This window comes from Cervus elaphus, chromosome 20, assembly GCF_910594005.1.
Source record: "Cervus elaphus chromosome 20, mCerEla1.1, whole genome shotgun sequence".
In the NCBI taxonomy this organism is placed as follows: domain Eukaryota; kingdom Metazoa; phylum Chordata; class Mammalia; order Artiodactyla; family Cervidae; genus Cervus; species Cervus elaphus.
The window spans coordinates 46,252,432-46,266,412 of record NC_057834.1 but is presented as its reverse complement, the minus strand read 5'-3'; the positions used below and the strand labels follow the sequence as shown (position 1 = coordinate 46,266,412).

Here is a 13,981-nt window from a genome sequence, read left to right as displayed (position 1 = left end):
CTATCCTCCGCACCCTCTCCTTTCCCACACCCCTCAGTCCCTCCAAATAACTCTTCTAAAAAACATATCCAACAAAATCTCATGAAAATTTCCATAAGGAGGGAAGTGGCTCGCTAGGAACAGGACCACTTCGCTGCAAGATTTACATAAACCAACCCCATTCGGGACCTCTAAGGCGGCTCCTCTTCTTCAACCCAACCCACCCCTGTGGAGATAACCAATGGCGAGTCCCCTGTGACGGGAAGTGACGTCATGACTTCATCAACGTTAGCAATGGACATACTTACAACGATAGAAAAGACCTGGGGCGTCTTTGGTGGCTCAGGGGGTAAAGCGTCAGTTTACAATCCGGGAAACCCGGGTTCGATTCCTGGGTCGCGAGGGTCCCCTGAAGAAATGGCTAACCCACTCCAATACTCTTGTCTGGAAAAATCCATAGACGGCGGATCCTGGTAGGCTACAATCTATGGGCTTGCAAAAAGTCCAACACGACTCAGCAATATAACCTTCACCGTTTAAATGAGACATACACGGGTTTTTATTTCTTTGCACTTTAAAATTTTTATTTTTTATTTGGGTATAGCCAGTTAAAATGTTGTGGTAGTTTCAGGTGAATAGCGAAGGGATTCAGCCATATACACACATGGAGATACGGATGGATTTTGCCAGCCTCCTCGGAGTCTGACTCTTCGGGCTGGATTGCACGCCGAGGAGAGAAATTTAGGGATCGTGTTTACACTGATGCAAAAGTTTTTAAGTAATAAATAAGTTGTAAAAACATGTCAGGAAGCAACAGTTAGAACTCGACATGGAACAACAGACTGGCTCCAAATAGGAAAAGGAGTACATCAAGGCTGTCTATTGTCACCCTGCTTATTTAACTTATATGCAGAGTACATCATGAGAAACGCTGGACTTGATGAAGCACAAGCTAGACTCAAGATTGCCGGGAGAAATATCAATAACCTCAGATATGCAGATGACACCACCCTTATGGTACAAAGTGAAGAACTAAAAATTCTCTTGATGAAAGTGAAAGAGGAGAGTGAAAAAGTTGGCTTAAAGCTCAACATTCAGAAAAGTAAGATCATGGCATTCGGTCCCATCACTTCACGGGAAATAGATGGGGAAACAGTGGAAACAGTGTCAGACTTTATTTTTTGGGGCTGCAAAATCACTGCAGATGGTGATTGCAGCCATGAAATTAAAAGACACTTAATCCTTGGAAGGAAAGTTATGACCAACCTAGATAACATATTAAATAGCAGAGACATTACTTTGCCAACAAAGGTCCGTCTAGTCAAGGCTCTGGTTTTTACAGTGGTAATGTATGGGTGTCAGAGTTGGACTGTGAAGAAGGCTGAGCACGAAACAATTATTGCTTTTGAACTGTGGTGTTGGAGAAGACTCTTGAGAGTCCCTTGGACTGCAAGGAGATCCAACCAGTCCATCCTAAGGGAGATCAGTCCTGGGTGTTCATTGGAAGGACTGATGTTGAAGCTGACACTCCAGTATTTTGGCCACCTCATGCCAAGAGTTGACTCATTGGAAAAGACTCTGATGCTGGGAGGGATTGGGGGCAGGAGGAGAAGGGAACAACAGAGGATGAGATGGCTAGATGGCATCACCAACTCGATGGACATGAGTTTGAGTAAATTCCGGGAGTGGGTGATGGACAGGGACGCCTGGCGTGCTGCAATTCATGGGGTCGCAAAAAGTCGGACACGACTGAGAGACTGAACTGAACTGAACTGAAAACAGTGAATAGAAATACAGAGACAAAATAAAAGCATATGTATATTTCATGTGTGTAAACATATGGATTTCGGGTTACATCTCAAAGTGCTACTCGGTGGACTTGTTTTCTGTGCAGATTCTTCCTGTTTCATTCTGAAGATTTCCCAAGGACCATGCTTTTCCTTTGCTTACCATACAGAATACAAGAAATGAGGACTCTGAAATAGAAACTGATGACTAAAATAAGGGCAAGAAAGATGACGTGAGAGAGTGAGGTTTGCTTGGAGAGTGAGGTTTGTCTATTTGTTTTCTCTTACTGCAGAAGACTGGGTTAGACCTGAGGGCAGAGAAGTGGGAGGCTGGAGAAGACAGCCAACTTGTGTTTTCCAACCAGAGAGCACGGGGAAATGGAGTAACTTGATCCTTGAGGTGCCTTTGGTTTAAGGGGGAAGGTGACTTCTGGAAAATCTTGGGGCGAACAGCAAAGGAACTCAGCATGCAGTTAACTTCCACGAAGAATCTTGCTTTCTGCCTCCCTTCCCCCGCCCCCCCCCCCCCCATTTCTATCTCTGCAATATCAGAAATAGATTCTGGCTCTTTTCATATGACATAAACTTCAATCCAGGGCTAGTAATACCTTAGAGAATCTCCAGAAAACTGGAGAATGAATTTATACAAACTGGGAGGAAGAAAAAAGGCTGATGAAAGCGAGCACACAAACCAAATGGAACGGACACTGGTGCCTTCTGCTCAGTGACAAACCCTCTAACTGCACAGCTGACCCTGTTGGGCCTGGGCACTAGACACCACCCGTGGTTCCATGAATTCTGCTGCACCTGGTTGGTGTTCAACTAAAGATCTTGTCGTGGGGGGATTCTTCTGTTGTAGTGGCCAGAAAGAATTTTCCCAGGGCCCACTCCTGTGTCTCTCACCTCCTATTAAATGCTGGAGTATTTTTTACTTGTAGGGAGTGGCCAGTTCCTGGTAAGAGATCCACATCTTAGCCCCTCAGAAAACTAAGTGTGTGATCCTCAGAAGTTGCAGAATATGGAAAATTCCTCATCAAAGGAAAGGGGGGTTCAGATAGTAGTTGATGAAGATATAACAAAGGACAGCCCTGCAGCTAGCCCAGTGAAGAACATTATAAATTCAGTGCCCCATTTGACACAGTGCAACCCTGTGTCAAATAGACCAGGCATGCACAACCCTGTCTTGGAGCATACTAGACGTTTATCCCTGAGTGCAAGCGAGGTTTCAGCCTCTTATATGGGGATGGTTGTACCTCATCCAGTATTATTTACATTTTCTTCACTGAGAATTAAATAGCTTGAAAGTTCCCATTTCTGGGGATAGAGTAATTGGTCTAAAGCTATGGTAACAGATTCCCACCATAAGTGGTTTTAAATATTCTTTATTCACCGAGGTCCACTGTAGGAGTTTCCTATTGCTACTGTTACATGTCACTACATATTTAGTGCCTTAAAACAATACACATTTCTTATCTTATGATTCTGGAGGTCAGAAGTTCAAGATGCATCTCCCTGGGCTAAAATCAATGTGACAGTTTTGTTGTGGTGGTTCTTTGAGATGCTAGGGGAGAATCCGTTTACCTTGTCCAGCCTCTAGAAGATGCCCAGATTCTACTCTCATGGGCTGCTAGTTACAACTGATCAAGTCATTCTCACAACACATTATTCTGACACCAACTCTCTTTCCTCCCTCTATATGACCTTTGTGATTCCATGCGGTCCCCATCTCAAGATCTTTAATTTAATCAGACTGCAAAGTCTCTTTTGCCATGTCAAGTAACATAATCACAGATTCCAGGGACTCAGATGTGGACATCTTTGGGGAAGCATTAGCCTGCCACCGCAGCCAGAATCCTCAGTGACCACATTTCTGCTCCCTTCTGAAACTCATCCAGGTGAAAGCAAGTCAATCCACGGCTTCTTAGAATCAGCCAGTCAACAGCTGTGCCCTGAGCTCAGGCAGTAGAGTCAGAGAGAGAGAGAGAGAAGGAGAAAGTCTATGGGGAGATGAATCTGAGTAGCCAGTGCCTGGGAAGTTCCTAGGGACTAGAGCTGAGAGCTGCAAATGCCTTCATGGGGGGAGAAGGCTGGGGAGGGTGTTAGGAACTGAATGTATATCACCACCACCAGCACCCACCACCACCTAATTCATATGTTGACCCCTAATCCGTGTGGGGCTGTATTTGGAGAAAGCATTTTGAGGAAGATGTTGTTCAGTCATGTCCACCTCTTTGCAACTGCTGTGGCCTTCAGCATGCCAGGCTTCCCTGTCCTTCACATCTGGAGATCGCTCAAACTCATGTCCGTTGAGTCGGTGATGCCATCCAACCATCTTGTCTTCTGTTGTCCCCTTCTCCTCCTGCCTTCTATCTTTAAGGAAGTAATTAAGGTGGCTCAGACGGTAAAGCGTCTGCCTACAATGCGGGAATCTGGGTTTGATTCCTGGGCCGGGAGGATCCCCTAGAGAAGGAAATGGCAACCCACTCCAGTACTCTTGCCTGGAAAATCCCATAGCCGGAGGATCCAGGTAGGCTACAGTCCATGGGCTTGCAAAGAGTCAGACATGACTCAAAGATATAACTTTCACTTGCATAAGCTTAAATGAGGCCATAGCCTTGGGGTCCTGATCTGATAGGATTAGTGTCCTTGTGAGAAAAGAAACCAGAGAGCTTGGGCTCCTGCCCTACCCTAGCTCAACCACACAGAAGAAGCCCGGAGAGGACCCAGTGAGAAATCTGCTCTAACATTTGCAAGCCAGGAAGAGTGTTTGCATCATAAATTGAATTGACATGACATGACAGGAACGTGACATGAGTCTTTATCTTGGACAACCATCCTCCAGAATGTGTGAAAACAGACTGATAGTTAAGCCACCCAATCTATGGTAATTTTGTATGGTTTGCCTGAGCTGACTAATACAGGAGGTTTCTTAACCATTGGCCTGAGAATCTTCTCCTACCTGGCCTTTGTGAGATCTGCCCCAATTTTGTTCGTTTCCTATAATTAGTACTCACAGCCTGCTTTCCCTTATTAAGGCTTATCTGTGACTTTAGAATGAGAATTGATCACCTGGTTTAGCGTTTTATAGTATAAGTTATTCCATGTAACAATAACCTGCACAAAGTAGTTGGTTTTTTGGGTTTTTTTTTTTTTGTAAACAGTTTTTGCATCTTCCCAAATATCAACCTGGCATGTTTTGAACAGCCAGATTGAGATTTTTGCAGAGTGACCCCATGAGAACATGTGGCCTGCATTTCCTCTTCTCCTGGGAGATTTCTGTGGTTTGGACTCTCCAGAGCCACAGACTAGGGTTTGGGTGCTGGTGAGGAATCTGTGGCTAGCTCTAAGGAGACCTAGGCAAAAAAGAAAACATCCCTAGAATCAGAGCATGGAAGGGGGCTGGAGGGGGATGTGATAAGAGGCTGCTCTTATGGGAATCAAGGGGTTTGGAAGATGAAAGAGGTTGTTGGGCATGTGTAACTGTCCACCATGAGGTCAGGAGAAGTTCAAGAGAGAGCAGCTGCTATTCTGGGACCAGGGACTAGAACTTTCTTTGCCATTCAGGCTCTGGTCATCTTCCTCCTTACTCTGCCTCTGTTTTCCCCTCCTCCTCCTTTAGAATTGACAAGGAAACATATTATCCCTTAAAGCCTTCAGAAGGTAAGACAGTCCTGTTGACATTTTGATTTTAGTCTAATGAGAACTTTGTTGGCCTCCAACAAAATTGAAGATAATAAAAGTGTGTTCTTTTAAGGTAATAAAAGTGTGTTCTTTTCAGAGGCTAAACTCATGGTCACTTATTACAACAGACATAGAACATCAGTTCAATGTGTCTGTTACATTCACTTTAGAAGTTATAAGATGGGGGACATAATGAACCCTGTATGGACCTGCAGGTTGTCTACTGACAGGTCAAGCAATACTGGTACTTCTTTGAAGCATTTCATTAAGTGTCTTTTTTCCTTTCTGTTTTTCCCCTCAAGGACTCTCATCCTATTTCCTGCACAGTTGTACCCAACGTGGTTCTCATTTACAGCAAATTGGCAGACATTGGTGATGACACAGGTTGATTTCATTTGTTTTAGAATGGGTTCTAACATGTAGAGGGAAATAATATAATTTATGAAAAGTTAAATATTATAGAATACTCCATCTTAAAGATACACTTTTTTGCAACTTTTTTTAAAAATTAGGGTGAAGCACTACCTTTCAAAGGGTGAAACACAAAATAGCTTTTAGGAATTTTCCCCAAAAGTAATTTGTGATTTGATCCTGACCAGGTCTGAAATTTACATGATTCATATGCTGTTGTTTTTGTAAAATCTTTGTCCACAAAATGAAGTTTTTTAAAAGCATTACTTGGGTCCTCCATTAATTACTGATTATATTATCAATTCCTAGAGTCCTCAGCAACACTGGGATGAAGGAAAAATTTCTGGGATGCTTGAATAACCACACAGCAAAAGATACTCCAATTTTACTACTTTATCTTAAAATAATAGTTCATATCTTGGCTGACTTTTCACCCATTCTGCTGATTCTGCCAGTGAGTTCCTCTATAGTGACAGCCAGAGGTGCTGATGGAAAATATATAATTAGCTAAGTGTAAAAAGCAGAAGTTGAGGTCTTCCATCTACTTCAAAAAGGGGGCATGTCGCTGTACCTCAGGGCTGAGTCTCTTGAAGGATCGTTTTGTAATTGGTGGTAGGGGTGGTGAGTTTTTTTGTTCATGTTGTTGCTTATTTTATTTTTCAACTGTTACTAGGAATTAACTGTGGAATGAGTGCTTGATTTTAATTCTGGAAGGCAAAAGAATGTAACGAAGGACATTTTCCAAGGAATGTTTGAAGATCTTCATGTTAATTTGTGGTTCAACGAATCTACTTTTTAATTAAAGATATTTAATTAAAAGAGAACAAACTTATATATGGGTTTGAATCAGTGTTATAGAACAATAGGTCTTAAACGGTGATCTACAGCTTACCCACATCAGAAACATATGGTTGTGTTTATGTGAAAAATTCAGACTCTAGGACTCTACACCAACAAAATCTCTGGGAAATGGAAGCCAGGAAATATATTCTCGCTAAATAGACCAGAAATAGGAGGCCCTGGGCCTCTCCTACTGCTTCCGTGGGCCTGAGGAGCTGAGCCTGTGTTCCAGGTGCTCCTGTGGGTGGTTGTTAATGCAGATGGACTCCTCTAGGCCCTGGGGCAGATTCCAGATTTCACCAAGATGTTCCTCTAGCAGGTCAGCCCCTGCAAGCCACCTAGCAGGATAGGAGGAGGTGGGGATGGAGCACCCTGGTCACTCGTGGGGCCCACACTGGGGGTGGGGCTCGGCCAGCAAAATCCCAAAGATCACCATCCTCTCTCACACAGACATCCAGAAGTTTAGGTGAGCTTGCTTGAAGAGTAAACTGGCTTCAAACACAGAACAGGTGATGCTAAGCAAGCCCCAGTGGCCTCCTCCCATACAGGGTATGTGTAAGGGAGTTGTAATACATGGCCAGTTACCTGGGCAACTGGTAGGTGTAAGGCGTTTCCCATTGTCTAGAAAAATAACTGAAGGCTGTGGCTCTCGGTCTAGACCCTAGACAGGTGTGACCTTTGCCTGAGTTGACTTGAGGGTCCTAGGGAGGAGCTCAATTAAGCTTAATTCCTCTCCTTGCACTGACCGTTGACTGAACATTCCTTCACAAGGAACAATGCTCTTCCTCCACCCTTAGAGAGAAGGCCTAAGGTAAGAGTGGGTATCTCATGGACTTCCCTGGTGGCCCCATGATTAAGAATATGCCTGCCAATGGAGGGGACATGAGTTTGATACCTGGACCAGGAAGATTCCACATGCTGCAGGGCAACAAAGCCCATGCGTTCACCACAGCTAGTGAAGCTCATATGCTCTAGAGTCCTGGCTCCATAACAAAAGAAGGGACCACAATGAGAAGCCTGTGCACCATAACTAGAGAGTAACCTCCACTTGCTGCAACTAGAGCAAGGTCCTGCATAGCAATGAAGACCCAGCACAGCCAAAAATAATAAATAAATAAAGTTTAAACTGTTAGTACCTCATGTCAACTCATCCTGTGTGGTTAATGATTGGTTCTCAACAATTCCCTGAAATCACTTTTATTATGGAAGGAAGAAAGCTCCCTGAACTTTGCCAAAGAGATCTGTGATGTGGTCTTTGGGAGCAAAAATGATTGTACTGATGTCTGCTATTTAATGTTTCAACTAACCATCCCTTGCCTCATCAAGGCCATTGCCTTTGGTTGCTAAAGATTTGAATATTTGCCATCTCCAGTCCTTTCAGCAGGTAATCCAGGTGAATTTGCTTTTCCAAAGGAGATTGGCTGATTCTATGTCCTGTTATTTGCAAACAGACCTTAAAATGCCTTTTCTTAGCTCTTCTACCTGCAACCCTGATTTGGAAGTGCCAGTTCAATCTCAGTCACAATTATCTACTCCTCCATAAATGGCTGCTCCTGTGTTTGCATAAAAACATCTCTAGTATGACATTATCTTTGTCTGTATGGCACTGAAGTAGGAATCTGACAGTTGATTAGAGAGTTGGAAAAAACACTCCAAAGAAAAGAAGAAAAGATGCAGGCAAGAGCAGTGGGTGGGGTGCTGATGACAGACTCCATCAAATGCCTCATTTTACCTGAGGACAGCCTTTTTCTAAGAATCCCAGTCCTCTTCTGTTGGAATTGGGCTGCATCCCATCATTCACCTGTGTGGCTGCGCCTCTCCACCAGGTGGAGACCAGGGAGCTAGGAGTTAGAAGGAGAGTTTGAATTGGATTGGTACACAGGGCACGTTTATGGGGTTAGGATCTGTGTAGAAACAGCCCCACATTCTGTTATAACTCTTGATGATGGAAGATGTTGTGTGAATGTTGGCACCTGGCATTCTGGAAGGGTCTGAGAGTGGGCTGCGAGGGGACCAGGGTGCAGGACTGAGAACGATGTGATGAGAGCACAGAGGCAGTCACTGACTCGCTCACACCCCTGCTCCGCCCCGAGGCCCAGGGTGGGGAGGATGAGGGGTGCACTTGGACGGACTTGGCACTGCTAGGGCACTTCCTTTTCCTCGCTCTGTGAGCAGGGTCTAGAGGAGAAATGGAGGAGGATGCCCTGGTAGAAAAGAGGTGGATCCTAAATGAGACTTCATTTCACAGGCTGACCCACTCAGCTTTGTGTTTACCTGTGGGTTTGGAGTGAAGCTGGCACATGGAGGAGCCTGAGGATAGGTCTCCAGTTATGGTCACTTCCTGAGGTCTCATCATGTACCACTGGCCACTGCTGCCCAGTTCTGCCCTGGAAGAGAGTGGGGCTGGGCAGTGTTGGGCACCATTCTACAAAGGAGACATTTGCCCTTGAGAAGCCACCTTGACAAGGGACTTGTTTTACTTAAGCTGAGTCATGCCTGTTGCTGATAGGACTTCAAGGTCTTCATTCTCGGCCATTTGTTTAATGTTGGGGCTTTTTCCTTCATGAGAACCTCCCTGGAATTTTTGTCTGAAATGCAGTTTCTCGAGTCTTATCCCCAAGTTTACAACAGGTCCTGTAGTGTCTCTGGTGTAGATTTCCTATACTGTGCAGCCAGCCCCCAGGGATTGGGACCTGTGTCCTGTGTGATATCACAGTTAATCATCAAGGTTAGTACTACTTTCTCTATTTTACATGATACATTCTTCTCCATTATACATGAGATCCATATGCTCAAAGAGGGGAATGAAATCACCATGCAAAGCAGACTTGGTATTTTGGTGGAGTTGGAATTTGCATCTTGGACTTCTGTCACCAGGGCTGTGCTTTCATTGTTTTCACATAGACACAGGGTAGGATCGGTGGAAATCGGGTAGGGAGCAGAAGACCTCAGTAAGAGTTAGTGATTCCTGGTAACTAGTATGGATCTGCTTGACAAGTATTTACTGAATATTCTATGTGGCAGGCTTTGAAGAGACTTTGGGTGGAGGGTGACTGAGGCTCAGAGAAGGCCTGGCTCTCAGGGATATGGCCTCTAGCACAGGAGCCAGATGCTTTACAGAGAAGCACATCTAATTTTAAAATACAGACTGTGACGTATTCAACATTCATGCATTCCTTGGTCCCACTGTGTCCACCAAGTTGGTAAACACAGTATAAATATGGGACTACTGGGAGGACTTTGGGCTTCTGGTGATTCAGATGGTAAAGAATCTGCCTGCAATGCAGGAGACCTGCGTTCAATCCCTGGGTCAGGAAGATACCCTGGAGAAAGAAATGCCAATTATAAATATAGGACTATTGAAAAGAGATGAAATTCTTTTGGGGAAATGTCCATCAGGTATTTTTATTTTAAGAAGGAAAATAAGAAGAATGTTTGATCAAATGTCCCCTGAAATTTAGCCATGGGTTCCTGGTGCTTTTGGATACAAAAACTTGTGGTCAAGGTTTGTGTGGCAGCTATGCTGCCTAAGGGTGTGGGAATTTAGGCAAAATCTCCACATCTCTCTGGGCCTCAGTTTCCCCATCCGTAAGAGAAGGTTATTCCAATTCTCCAAATTCCTTTCCTGCTGAGTTTTTTCTGAGTGCATAAGAGACTGAGATGTATGTTAAACGTGCACTGGGATCTGCAGCCAAGACCTGATCTTGGTTCCTTCTCTGTGTGTCTACTATAGGAGCCTCAACTGGGCCCACACGCTGGAATCACAGAGAGGAGATAGGGGATGGAAGAAAGGAAATCAGCAGGTTCGGAGGATGAGAAAACCCAAAGAGAAGCAAGGTAATGGTCGAGGAGCTGTTTGCCAAGGGAAGTGAGGATAAGGATAAGTTGAGCTTGGAAAGTTCAACAGGAAGTGAGGAATGCACAGCATCATGAAAGTTCTCAAGGAGCAACTTGAGCTGAGCAAGAAGGATCAGGAGAGTAACTTAGTCCAGAGTGAACTTGTGCACCTGCCGAGGAGATCCACATGACGGATCCAGTTGGCTTTACTGCTAGGAGCACCAATTCCAGGAGGAGGATGAGGTCTATACTGCTGCGAGCACCAATTCCCGGAGGAGGATGATGAGACCCTGAGGCTCTGCCCTAGACCCCCAGCCTGAAACGTGGAAGTGCCCACATGTGGATGTCCTCCAAGTAAGTGTGCAATAAGGTGGATAAATGGTGTTTGGAGAAAATTAGAGATCTTCATTCTTATCAGGGGCCAGGATAATGGGACTCATTTCTGAAGTAGAGATGGTAATAATATTCTTCTGCATGTATAATTTTGAGGCTTTACGCACATCATCTCTTAACTATGTGTTGAGTGCTTAATTTGCAGACAAGAAAGAGTATGTATACTGTTCCAGTGTATAAATTTGTTAAAAAGGCAAATTCATCTAAACTGGCAATGGTTCCTTGGGGCTAAGAGTTGAGGGCATGATGCACTGCAAAGGGGAACAAGGAAAGTTGTGACCAATGGAACACCCTGCATCTTGATTCTGGCTGTGGTTTCCATAGTGTGTACATCTATCAAAATGCATTTAGTTGTATATTTTTGAATGGTGCAGTCAAGAGGACTCATATAAAAATCTACCACATTTCTCCATACCAGCAGTATTAGGAAATGAAATTCAGTAAAACATAATAGAGAGAAACATCCATGATCATTTAATGCTTAAGAATACAGATACTGATGACTCCTGAAATCTATTGCTAAGAGAAATTAAAGAAGACCTAAATAAACAGAAATATACATTATATTCATAGATTGGAAGACAATATTTTTATAAAGTCAAATCCTTGTTCCTCTGAATAGTATTGCAGCTGGCATTTGGGGGGAGGTATAGTTTTGCAGGCGAATTATAACATGTAAGTGGAAATCAAAGTATCTCAATGAGCCAAGACTGAGAATTAAGTTTGAGGATTTACTCTACTAGATTTCAAAACTCAGGTTAAAACTACAGTAAGTAGGAGACTATACTGGTATAAGTAAACAGAACACAAATTGATGAATGAAAGAGGAAAGATAGAAAAGTTACCCACACCCATATTCAGTTTTTTAATAAAGTCACAAATATGCATCACGGGGTAATGATAGACTTCTCTGAAAAATATCTGTTGTGATAAACAGTATCAAGTGAGAAATTATTAATACATTGGGGAAGTTTTCGGTAGAAATGCAGTATGGAGGAAGGAAACAGCTATTTGGAAGAATCTGACACAAGAGTGAACTGGAAAATGTGGGCTGGGGTTTCGGAGTAGAAGGGATGCTACCCGGGTGTGGCTCCAGCACTTACTGCAAGGGGGTCTTGGCCCGTTAGAGACCCTCTCTGTGCCTCAGTTTCTTCAACTGCAAAGCAGCAGAGAGTTATGTTTTTGGCACCAGTCAATTTTGAACAGTAGAAGTACCATAAATGAAATAATCATCCCCTCGAATCATGAGGGAGGTCAATGAAATCAGTGGGTAAAACTAAGTGCACACCTGAGTGCCTTTAACAAATAGATTCCAGGTCCCACCTCAACTCGCTGAACCACAGTTGCTTCAGGAGAGGACTGTGCACTTGTCTGGGTGCTAACTCAGATTAGTGACTCTTACAATGATCAGCTTGGGGACAGAACACACTGAGGTGTATAACTTTTACCCAAACACAGAAGTAGGACAGAGCAGAAGCACAAGGGTGTTTCCAATCCAGTGACTAAAGCAGAGAACTATAGGGAGACTCTAGAACTGAAGGACTAGGCCCATCTGACCCCATTTTAGTCTTGTCCAGTTTACAGCAGAGACACAAGTCCTTGGGGACACATGCCTGTGGCAGCTGACCATCCACCTTGAGGAAAGTGAGAGGCCGAATTTTTAATTCAGTCTGGTTTTGAGTGAAAGCTAAATTCACCCTTGTTTGCTCATTGATGGGACCAATCCTCTCCAAGCCACCGCTTTCTAAAAAATAAATTGCATTGCTATAAATGCAAACTTCAACAAAGATGTTTGTTAGAAAATTTTATAAATACCCAAGCCATCTAACAAGAAACCAAAAAGTTAGCAAGAGCATTCAATTTCAGGAGAGTTCGTCCCAGTAGAGCACAGTCACTGAGAGAAAAGATTCTTGAGTTGAAGGGAAGTGATCCCTTTCTGTCCGGGGACATCCTCCTAACTTCAGTGGGCTGAGAAAGCAGCTGCCCATTCTAATAGATGGGATTCTCAGGTGGGGCTAGTGGTAAAAAACCCACATGTTAATGTAAGACATGCAAGAGACATGGTTTTTTCTTTTTCTTTTTATTGTCAAATCTAAGGTCAAGTTTAAATTTAATGACTTTGGTATTAACTATACACATACTAGTAAGTGCTAAGACTTAAAATCTTCCGATTCAGTTGTGACTCCAGACAGGATCCAGAGAGGAGTTCTAAAAATCTCTTCTCTGGGTTTTATGGAGACTTTCTTTACCCTCCTGTGTTAGCCTCTTAAGGCACTGCGTCAGCCTTAAAAGGGCAATGGAAAGGGTGAAGGAGACACGGTTTTGATCCCTGGTCAGGAAGATTCCCTGGAGGAAGAAATGGCAAGCCACTCCAGTGTTCTTGCCTGGGAAATTCCATGAGCAGAGGAGGCTGGAGGGCTACAGTCCATGGGATCACAAAGAGTCGGACACGGCTGGCGCAGCTTAGCACACACACGTTCTGACAGACGGGCTGCTCTTGCCTCCAGACGGTGTCTGGTGTCCTGAAACACGTCAGCGCTCAGGGAGCCTTTAGAAGGGCCCAGCCCTCACTTCTGCTATTGCTCAGTGCATAGAAATGGTTCAGTTGACAAAAGGTAGGGCTCTAGGAATAAAGTCAGGTCACAGAGAAACAGAGGAGTATGAAATGGGGTAAAGGCAGGATAAACACAATAGAATTCTCCTACCTACAAAATGCAAAGCAATAGCTTACTTGCCTTGATAAAATGTTTTTTTTTTAATTTTAACTTTGGTTGAATAAATTTTTTAATGTACTTCTTCTACAATGATGTTACCTTCAATTATTACGATAAAAGAAAGTATCATAATATGTGTGAAATGCCTGGCACGTTATCAGTCAATGAACTGTACCTATTATACACTTCTGCTAGCATGGCAAAATTCATCCCCATTTGACCTCAAGTCAGACACCCTCTGTGAGCTTTTTTGGTTTCATCCTATTTATAATGAAGAAATTTGACACATTTTTCTTTCTCCCACAGAATGTCAGGCCCCACAGCAATCGGAAAATAGAT

At 43.7% G+C, this 13,981-nt stretch overlaps 1 non-coding gene across 1 annotated transcript; it reads right to left on the bottom strand.

The window, feature by feature from the left end:
- Positions 1 to 13,102: 13,102 nt before the first annotated feature.
- On the bottom strand, positions 13,103 to 13,225 carry LOC122678565. Its single transcript, XR_006336219.1, has one exon. It is a non-coding gene; the product is annotated as a small nucleolar RNA SNORA26 (small nucleolar RNA).
- Between the last annotated feature and the right edge of the window lie 756 nt (positions 13,226 to 13,981).